General features: G+C 38.1%; 1 non-coding gene across 1 annotated transcript; it reads right to left on the bottom strand.

The window, feature by feature from the left end:
* Positions 1 to 7,299: 7,299 nt before the first annotated feature.
* LOC139869686 (small nucleolar RNA R71) lies at positions 7,300 to 7,405 on the bottom strand. Its single transcript, XR_011766269.1, has one exon. It is a non-coding gene; the product is annotated as a small nucleolar RNA R71 (small nucleolar RNA).
* Between the last annotated feature and the right edge of the window lie 3,661 nt (positions 7,406 to 11,066).

Here is an 11,066-nt window from a genome sequence, read left to right as displayed (position 1 = left end):
AAAGTGTTACGGCGGGGTTTCTTTGCAACTGCGCGAATGTCGTTAGATTTCGACACGGGAACATTGGTGATAAAAGATGAAGATATAATGATCACTCTCAATGATCGATTTGGATATGGATTCGACTTTAGCAACATCGGAGTCGAGGATCCCGACGATTGCTAAGCATGGAAGAGGAGTCGAGTGCGCGACTCCGGAATAAACACCGCACAACCTTGTAAAGTTTGTAAGCGCTTCTTTTTATTTTTATACATACGGGCATAAAACGGACCATCTTTTATAAGGGAATCGGGTTAAACTTATGGACTATCTTTATTTTATAGCATTGAGGACAATGCTTTGCTCTAAGTGTGGGAGGAGGTCAAGGAATTACTTTGTCACAATTGCTATTCGAAAAAAAAAATTAATTGGCACCAGCCGCAAAATGTGGTGGCCAGTCGCAAATTGCAGCCGGGTTTTATCGCGAATCGAGTCAGGGCCATTTCAGGCGTAATTTTGCGGCTCAGCCGTAAATGGCACCAACCAACCACAAATTGCGGTTGGGTCGGATCTCACACTCCATATAAAAAAAAAAAAATTAACCCACTTATCCTCTAAACTTGATAGTCGACGAGTATAAGCCCCAAACCCCAAGTTTTTGATTTTCTTTCACAAATCCACTCATAATCCATCAATTAATCAATACATAACATCAAATCATCATAAAAATCAAAAAAAAATAAAAATTGGGTTTAATTGGGTGTTCTTGAGAAAAACCCAATTTCAAGGGTTTTAAAGTTTGGGTTGATTTTGCCACATATTGAGCAAATTGATTGAATCATCCATTAAAGTACTTCTTTTCTTATGTTTTCTTTTCTTTTTCTTTGTTCAATTTTTAGTTCTTGGTGATAATCATGTTTAGGGTTCATGTAGATCCGAATTTGTTCATACATTGTTTAATCCAACTTTGTTTTGTCTAATAGAATGTTTTAGGTTATGTTTGCATGTTTAATGATTTAGGTTGAATTTGAAAAATTTCTTGCTAGTAGTTGACTAAGTTTGACTTTTAAAAATAAATTGATGATGCTTTGTGTTTTAGTTTGTTCTTAAATGCTTAAAAGTGGGTTTACTTTGTTTATGACAATGGAATACTTTGATGGTGATTATGAAAGTAGTGGCATAAGTATGATCTATTTTGACTTAAGATTGAATAAGTAAGCTTGTATGACTTTAAGAATTTAGGAGTGATAAATGGGTTGTATTATAAGTTTGAAATAAAGTGCATGAGTTGGTTAGTTGTTATTTGGTATAAGATATGGAGATATATGCTAGTAGTACATGTTTTGCCATGTACTTGGATGATTTTTATTAAAGCAAATGTATGTAAATTGAATGTTTTGTTGGATACTAATGGTGTGTTCGAGCATTGTTTTCAGGAAATGCCGAAAAGACCAAGAGTAAACAAGGGTAAGGAGGTAGCTAGGGATTCAATTTCAATCCCTGATTGGTCAGGTTTTTCAAAATTGAAAGATGCACCTTACGAAAAACAAGCTCAATTGTATCTAGAGAAAAAAGCTACGCTACTGAAAGGGTTGTTGTATGAAAGGGAGTTGACTAGGTTGATGTGGAGAAGGTATGGTATTTTTGAGATGTTTCGAAAGTGGAGTTGGGAAGCGGCTCTTAAACCACTAATATGCAATTAGGATGAGGACACAATACAGTGTAGTTATACTATAAGCTACCCGAACCAAGTTTTAAAGTGGATGTCGACTCTGAAGTGGGAAGAAGGTGATGACTTTCCGGAAACACTTAGGTTAGTAGGAAAGGTGAATGGTAAAGAAATTCTGTTAACAATGGAAACATTTAATCAATTGGAAAATCCGAATTTTCAGTATGATTCGGCGACTGATTTGCGCAACCGAACGATGCACGACTACCCGACAAGGCAAGAGTTTTTTGAACCACCGGTGGATAGGTATGAAGCGATGTTCGGGAGTTGTTTCATCGGCGGATAGGTATGAAGCGATGGTTCGGTAGAAAGGAAGAGATTGAAGATAGTGCCAAAGCTTCTTTTGCAAGTGATCAAGAGTAACATATTGCCTCGGAGAAGTGATTTGACCGATGTTCAAATCTATGAGCTTCGATTGTTATATGCCATGATTACAAATTCTATGGTGCCATCTTTGAAATTATTAATGATGTATTGGATTTGGAATGTCGAGATTTGGTGAAGACTAGGTCTATTATTCCATATGCCCGGTTTTTATCATATTTCTTGTTTAGAGAGGGAGGAGTTCCGACGAACACAATACCGCCTAATGCAAAGATATATGGGATGAAGTACAATGTTATTGGGTTGACCTTTAGTTATTAAGGTCAAGTGTATTCGATAGAAGATAGGAAAAATGAGAAAATTCATTTACATGGGTTAGACGATGATTATGTTCTAGGTCCGGATGAAGAGGAAGCACACTTGATGGATACGGATGAGTGTATTGAGGAAGGTATTAGGAGGGCGGATGATTTTGATGACGAGGATTACAACCTGAATGAGGAAGGTACTAGTAGGGGAAGAAGGCGGTATGTTATGATCGATGAGGAGATATTGGCAGAATGGAGGAGAATAATGCCAAAGCTCTTGAGACCGTCCGGGCTCAACTTTACTTAAAGGAGTATTATAGGTAACAATATTATATTCGGGATAACCGTAGACGACAATATGACGATGTGATTAATAACTGCACGGCTACCCCGTATTATGAACCTGTTGACTATATAAACTATGCCTCATCTCTTCCTGATAATGTGGAATACGTTGAGCCACCCGCACCATGTATCGATCCACCTTTGTTTTTTTGACAACCGGAACAACTACCCGAGTATATGAAGCGAGCTAGAGAGGAAAGGAAGGAAGAGTGTGTTTGACATGTCGGCATTGTCAAAGAGCATTTTTGAGAGTGTGTTTGGTGCCAATCATAGGATGGGATGAACCTCACTGATTAAATTTAGGTTCGGTGCTCTGTTTGTAATAAAAACTATATATACATTTTTCTTTTCTTTTCTTTTATTTATTTTCTTTTTCTTTTTATTTTTATTTTATTTATTAGCTAAATAAACTTTGTGAGTATGTTCACTACAAGCCCTCACGAGACAAAACTCGTCCACCTGAGGGAATCGGGTGGTTTAAAGGCTTGTTGCACACGCTAAGTGCAATCGTGAGCCCTATGAAAGTGGCTAGTTAGGATTTTACGCTTTTCTTTTTTTTTTCTTTTTATAAGTTGTAATGGAAGGATGAATGTAATCGAATGGAACTCGTGATGATGAATCAAAGTGGTGTGCAATGGTTACTATTGAATGGTGAACGTGTGAGTATCTCGGTAATATGATAAAAATTTTCTTTTTCTTTTCACATAAGTATTGTAATACTCTTAAACATGCGTACGAGGGCGTAGCATGATGTAAGTATGAGGGAGAGGGGAAATTAATTTTTTATTTTTTTTTGGATACATGACTTGGGTTTGAAGCTTAAAATGAGTAAAACATTATGGTTATTATAATTGAAACAAAATTTTTAATCATAATTTCATAACAGACCAAGTATGACATTGTTCAAAGAATAAGTGAAGTGGCATGTGTGTTAATGGGTATTAAGAAAAAGTTGATTGTTATGTGAAGCACCTAAATTGAGCAAAATTTTTCAAATTTTAAAGTTAAGAAGTAAAGTCTTCTTATTTGTGTTTCACCAAGGTGTTTTATAACTGTTGGATGTTTCAAGTCCATCCAAACGAGGAAGTAAAGTCTTTCGACTCATGTTTTATAAGCACTTTAGTGCAGCTGTTTACCCATGAATTGACGAATTAAAAAGTACAAAATGTCATTTCCTGTTCATTCACATCTTGTTTCGATACCGGGAGCAAATGCTAGTGTTTGAACTTGTTCCGTGTCGCTGTCCAAAACCAAGATTAGCTGTGGAAGACACTAGCCTAACCCGCAGTTTACTGCAAAACATCCTGTTTAGGGGCTGGATAAATATTCCTAAACGCGAGCCTTGTTGGGGCGTATAATACCGCTAAACTAGAGCTCGATGGGGCCAAATCCATAAAACAGCTAGTTTAGGGGGCTGGATAAATATTCCTAAACGCGAGCCTTGTTGGGGCATATAATACCGCTAAACTAGAGCCCGATGGAGCTAAAACCATAAAAACTTTCTCTCATTATAAGTCACGTGGGACTTAAATTCTACGACCCTCCTTCAAATTCCACCCTGCTCCGAGAGTCACCGGAGGAGTTGTTGGGACATGAGATGAGTGCCGCTATCCTAAATCACCCGGAGAACGAAAGGGGTGTCTTCGGACACTCTGGCACACCAACCTTTAATACGAAGATGGAATTGACGGTACCATGGTTCTTTTATCATGATTTCTAGTTCGTATGGCGAATGGCTCCCACTTGACTCATGGTTTATTTGAAGATCACACAGTTTGAGGTTCTTTTAAACTTTTGTTATGAAGTATTTGTTCGAGAGGAGATGCTATTATAATCATGATTCAATTTGGGAAGTTAGAGTTGGTTAATTTCAAGTGGGATATTTGATATCGGCTAAAAAGTCACATTTTCACCTCCGTATTAAGGCCCAAAAACAATAAAGTTCCAAACTTTATTAGCAAAATACCCGCTTTGTCAGTTAAAATTGAAGAACAAGTGATTACGAAGACGGTGTAAAAAGAATCAAGAGAATCGGAGCTAAAACGAAGATTCTAGAGCGAAACGGTGAAAGACAAGAAATCAAGTTACGATCTAGTGAATTCAGCAACCAGGGCTGGCCAAACGGCTTGCCAAATGGCCTGCCACTAGGGAAAAAGGCCTGCCACACGGCAAGGCAAATTGGCACTGCAAACGGGCAAGAAATTAAGTTACGATCCAGTGAATTCAGCAATCAGGGCAGGCCAAATGGCTTGCCAAACGGCTTGCCAAACGGGCTGCCACTAGGGAAAACGGCCTGCCACACGGCCAAGGCAAACGGGCACTGCAAACGGACAAACCTGGCAAACGGCCCCTACAAACGGCTTGCCAAACGGCTTGCCAACCGTTTGCAGGCAAATTTCAAGTCTATTTAAAGGGTCTTTGTCATCCATTTTTACAAACACTTCAATTCACTTCTTTCTCTTTCTTTCTACAATATTAGTCATACTTTCAAGATCTTCAATTCTATTCGGGAAATCTAGTACCCAGAGAAGAACGCCGAAGATTGTTTTAGGAGCGGTCTGGAGTTTGAAGTTATCACTTTTGTAGTCGGAACTCGTTTAAGCTACTGGTACTTCTATCATTTGTCTTTATATAATGTTTTACATTATTATGCCTTGTGATATTGTTGCCATGATTAGCGAGTAGTTATCTTTAGTGTATGATACGATGTAGTCAGTCATAATGCCGAAATAATATTATTGTTTGTGTATGTTGTCGAGATGCTTTCTGATTATGCTTTAAACTCAATCGCTTTTCCAACTAATAGAACATGTTATTGGCTCTGTTATTGGGAATTCACGAAATACGATCCAGAATACACTATCTGTGTCACCCCTTGGTAAGAGAAGTCTATCGGATATAACGTAAGTTTGAATGAGGCACACTGGTTGTAGTAAGTCCACCGAGCCTTGGATTCTGACTGTGGACTCTTTCGTAGTGAAACATATAACTAGACCCCTAGTACATTTTCGGTCCTAGACCATGCTAGTGTAGTCACCAAGCATATAAACTTCGTACGTGCATGCTGAAGCACAACGGTTGTTGTAAGTTGTACCTCTGCTAAGTAAGGCCATGGAACCCGATCAGTGCTGATTAGTACACTCCACCATAATGCGGTCTCAAGCATTGCACCTCATTTTAGGGATTATTGGTTAATTAAGGAACTATTTGTTTAAAAACATAAAGGATTGGACCGTTAGGATAACCGAATGTGCTCATGGAAGTCAAAACCCGACTTGGCCATGGTGTTCTTATGGTTGAACTCTTTTAAGGGCCTAACTATCTTTTAAACCCAATCACTAACGAAAGCATCGAAGCACATCACATCTCTCGGATATGGCAAGCCCTGTATTCTATTATGCTTAAGAAAGTCTAGACCTTTGTGGAATGTTAATACGTCACCCAACCGAGTTGCTCAATTGGATAAGCCGTCTGAACGTGTATGCCTGTAGTCAGACTGCACGGGCGTCGGGGGTAAGGGAGGTTGCTGCCTATTCAGAATCTTCAAGCATATCGCATTACCCAGTGACATGTCTTATAACAGGGGCGTTTATGATTAGTGTAATGCATACAAGGCCACTACCTATTCATGAGTCAGCATTTCATAATGTCGGCAAAGTAACTGATGAAATCATAGCATGCACTTGTTTTAACCTTATCTAAATTACAAATTTTACCGTATTTACTTTACTTTATTTTATAAACTAGAAAACCCAAATTTAGGTACCAAACCACTACTCCTTCACGTTAGGATTATCTTAAGCTTACTTATAGGTTCGATTCTACTGATATCTCAAAAATACGACCCTAGGTCATACTTCCCTTACTCACAAAAATGAGTAGTTAGATTTAGGTCCCGCTTAATATAAATTTAAAACTATCGCTCGAAATACCAAGGAATTAATAGCAAGAACCAAAAACATATTTTAACTTAGGATAATTAGATTAGATTACCTTAGACTACTTTAGATTAAGGCTACCTTAGATTAATTTAGATTACCTTAGATTACTTTAGAATAACCTTAGATTTTTTTAGACTAAATTAGGAACTTAGCTTATCTGCTAAAAATTTAAAAACAAAAAGGCATACCCAGTGTATGACCCAAACTCAATCTAGACCAGGGCTGTTGTTATTCGTACCTGATCCAGACGCAATAATATCTAAAGCACGCAAGAAAGAACGAATAAAAAATCGAATGGCGTTACGCGTTACTATAGAAGAAAACACCAAACCCTCGATTGATGGTCGAGGAGGACCGATCAGATTCCCAGAGATTCAAGGACACTCGTTCGAATTGAAACATCACATTATACATTTCATCCAAAATGGCTATCAATTCTATGGACTACCGAATGATGATCCTAACTCTCACCTTGATAGATTCATATCTCTTTTGAACTCTTACAAACAGCCAGGGATATGACAAGATATAGTCCGGCTATACTTGTTCCCCTATTCTCTCACTCATCATGCACAAACATGGTTTGAAGGATTGGAAATAGATTCCATCACGTCATGGACGGAGATGGCTACTAAATTCCAAACCAAATATTTCCCTCCTTCCAAACAAACCAAACTTAAGAATGACATCATTAACTTCAAACAAAGTTATGATGAATCTCTTTACAATGCATGGGAGCGATTCAAAACCCTGCTGAAGAAATGCCCTAATCACTAGTTAGAATGGTCAGCTCAAATCTGTACCTTCTACAATGGTGTTGAGTCCCCAAAATAATTAAGGATTTAATTATGACAAAACTGTAATTTATTTGCACTAAAATGTTATGTTCAGCCAGCACAAGTTTGTTTATGTATAGTCAGCAAATATTGCTATGTCAAGTGTTCAGTATGCTGCCTAGTATACCAGCACAAGGTAGAGTGTATTCTTTGAATCAGCACAGGATGAGTACTCAGCATTTCAAGAATATCATGTGTCTCAGCATAAGAAGAACCAGTAAACCTGGTAAGCAGCATACAACACAAGATAGCCATGCTCCATTACAAGCATGGTGGTTTCCTGAGTGGTTAACATCAATTGTACTATTCAACAGAAGTCGAAGACAAAGTGCAACAGAAAAGGACACGCGTCGGCGGCTGACAAGCGACCTTACAAGACCACATGGAAATGCAGAAGTTTAACGCATGTGCAGACATGTGTTATACTTTGTCAACGCCTAGGGAACACAACATTCTATTTGTTTAAACAAATAGTGGTGCCTAGCCGAATTGGGGTGTTCCTGCAAATAGCTACCAAAGAGGAAAGAGGAGAGCACGCTCTCTGATGCAGTTGTCCCCACAAGTACAGACATCCTATGTACCAGTGGATAATAGAACCATTACACGGTTAATAGGACTACTATAAATTGTTATATCTACTATTTTAACAACTAGTGGTGTGGGTGTATTTATTTAGAGTCCAAAATGTGTAATAGCTTTAAGTTTATCCTCATAGCTATACTTAGGTAAATCTGTATCAACCAACTATCATTCCGCCAAGGATAGTTGTAATTCTTTATGATTTAATCAATAAAGAATAACAGTTGAAAAAATTTCCTTTGACTCTATTTAAATTACATACTTGAATACTAAATTGTGTTTAATTGGTTAGTTAATTAAAAGAAATTGTATTTACCCCCCCCCCTCCCTCTACAATATTCTTCTTGTTAATCAAGGGACCAACAACTGGTATCAGAGCTTCAGTATTGATAATTTAATATCTTGGATCTGAATTCTCTCATGGCTGCATACTCAAATACAGCTAACCTTGAAAATGGCTCATCCAATAGACCACCTAAATTCGATGAAGATGAGTATGAAACTTGGAAGGCAAGGTTCATGCTTCACCTGGAGTCTATTGACCCACTTATGCCTGGTATTGCCACAGATAGTCCATTTGTCTCAACTAGCATTCCAGCCACTGCTGACACTCCTGCCATTCCTGGCAGAGAGGTTATTCTCACTCCAGCCAAATGAGATGCTGAGGAAAAATGTCGTGTTGGACTTGACCCTAAGATCAGAACTCTGTTAGCTATAACTTTACCTAACCACCTGTTCAAACGGATTAAGGGAAAGCTGAATGCTAAGCTTATGTTAGACTATCTAGATGTTACTTATGAAGGCATGGATGAGGTTAGGCAGAATAAGATTATTGCTTTGAAAAGAGAGTATGAAATGTTCTTTGCCTATAAGAATGAGACCCTTAAGCTGTAACATCCTCAATCGAGCCTAGTTGTAAGATTACTATTTTGCCCTTAAGTTAGTAATGTGTTACTATATGCTTTTATTTTTATTTAATATTTATTATTATTTAATGATGTGGTTAGGACCAGTTTGTGACAAGGGTCACAGAACATGTTTGTTTATTTAATTTGGACTTCGTTTGGGTTGCCAAATATTGTACGAAAGATATCAGATAACTGAAAAATACCCGTGTATCGCACAGTGTGGGAATTAAACCCAATTAAGTGACTAGTGGGCTGTGTTCTTACCATTTCTAGAAAATTCACCAAACACACACCGTACCTTCCCTTCCACCTACAATCAAACCCTAATCCTTAATCTTTATCTAGAGCTCAAATTGTTCATATCTTTGTGTTCCTTGTGATTCACTGATTCTTTTAAGGTAAGAATCACAAGCTTCCATGCTCTAATCTTTGAGAAATTTAAGGTTTTGTGTTAGTTTTCATAAAAGTGTAAATTTGTGTCAAAATAAGTGATTTAAGTGTTGTTATGGTCAAATTATTGTGGGTTTTGAGTCTATAACAAGTAGTGAACAAGTTGTGGTCGATTTTGGTGTGTAAAACGAGCTTTAGATCGAGATTTGAGGATTTCATTATGAAGTCCCTAGCCTTTGTTCAGTTTCTGATGAAGATGAACACACTCGACCGACTGTCGGTCGACAGTCGACCGACTGAGGGTTGAACCGGCCGATTGACGAAGACAACCGACCGGCTGTTGAGTGAACCGACCGACTGAGATTTACCTTCAGCCGATTGATGTAATACCAAATGAATCGACCGACTGGGAAGGTCAGTTTACCGGTTGTGTCGACAGTCGACCGACTGTAAGAGACAGTCGACCGACTGAGTGTCCAGGGCAGAATATTTTACCTAAGTGTTGATTTTTAGCCGTTATGATGTCCGTTTGTATTTTGATGTTTATGATGTAAATTTTGAAAGTGCACAAGTGTTAAGAAAAAATTTTTAGCGGACAGTTTTTGATACAAAAATTTATATATTGTGTTATTTGATGTTAACGAACAGAAACTAACTTGTGGATATGTTTTTCTCAGGAGAAAATTAGAAAGAGAAGGTTCAGTGATTAGATAGCTGAATACCTTCTCGTTTGCTGGTAATCGGTGAGTGGGACTAACTGGAGAATATAGTATATAGAAGCATGTTATAGTATGATTGCCATGCTTGTTAGATATACTTATTGTTGTGGTTAGTTAGTACTTGTGATGACTGCATGTTAGTTGATGCTTGTCTGCTGGAGCCCGGTGCGTCCCTATTGTGTGGTAGCCTCGATAGGAGAGATCAAACTGCGGGTTGGGTTCCTCTGTGGTAGCCTAGACAGCCGTGGTGTATATATATGTAAATGACGTGTCTGTCGCGTGTGGATTATGTATATACATACGGTGGTGGAGGAACTTCTGGTAAGCTCCAGTCCGATCAGCTAGTGGTTAATGGTTTGGCCGAGCCGCCAGAGTCTCTATAGATGGCACTTGGGTGATGTTTGTGTGTTAGACTATTGTGACATGATTAGTATAACACTTATGTATGCTATGGCCTGTAGTTAGTCGTACTCACTTAGCTTCATGCTAATTCCCCTCCATCTCCTACCTGCAGGTTGATAGCTTTTGTAGATAGTGCTTTTTGGGAGAAGACGGGCATGGTGATGTTATGTTTGATAGGGTTAACTCTGATGTGGTCTTTTAGAATATGAACCGTGTACTTTTGAAAACTGAATGTATTTACGTCTCTTCCTGTTAATATGTAAATTGTTTTAATGACACGTGACATCGGTTTGTACAAATGTTGATATCGTATTTAATTAATATTATGCTTCCGCCACGTATTTATTATAAAAAAAAATAGCGGTGTCACATAAGCAAACCTTCATTAGGTTTAACTCTTTAGTTGCTGACCTGCTTACTTTAAAAATCACATATACTGATTTTGAACAAGTAAACAAATTCATTGACTCACTGCCTACTAAATGGAAACCTGTCACTGACCCCTTAAGAACCACCCAGACTTTAAAGAACTTTAACATGTCCTCTCTTTATGGTACACCTTGAAACCATGAGAAGGCAGAAGCTAAACTTGAATTGAATTTAAAG

The sequence above is a fragment of the Rutidosis leptorrhynchoides genome, chromosome 9 (assembly GCF_046630445.1).
Source record: "Rutidosis leptorrhynchoides isolate AG116_Rl617_1_P2 chromosome 9, CSIRO_AGI_Rlap_v1, whole genome shotgun sequence".
Lineage (NCBI taxonomy): Eukaryota > Viridiplantae > Streptophyta > Magnoliopsida > Asterales > Asteraceae > Rutidosis > Rutidosis leptorrhynchoides.
The sequence above is the reverse complement of the archived record's forward strand: the minus strand, read 5'-3'. Positions and strand labels throughout refer to the sequence as shown.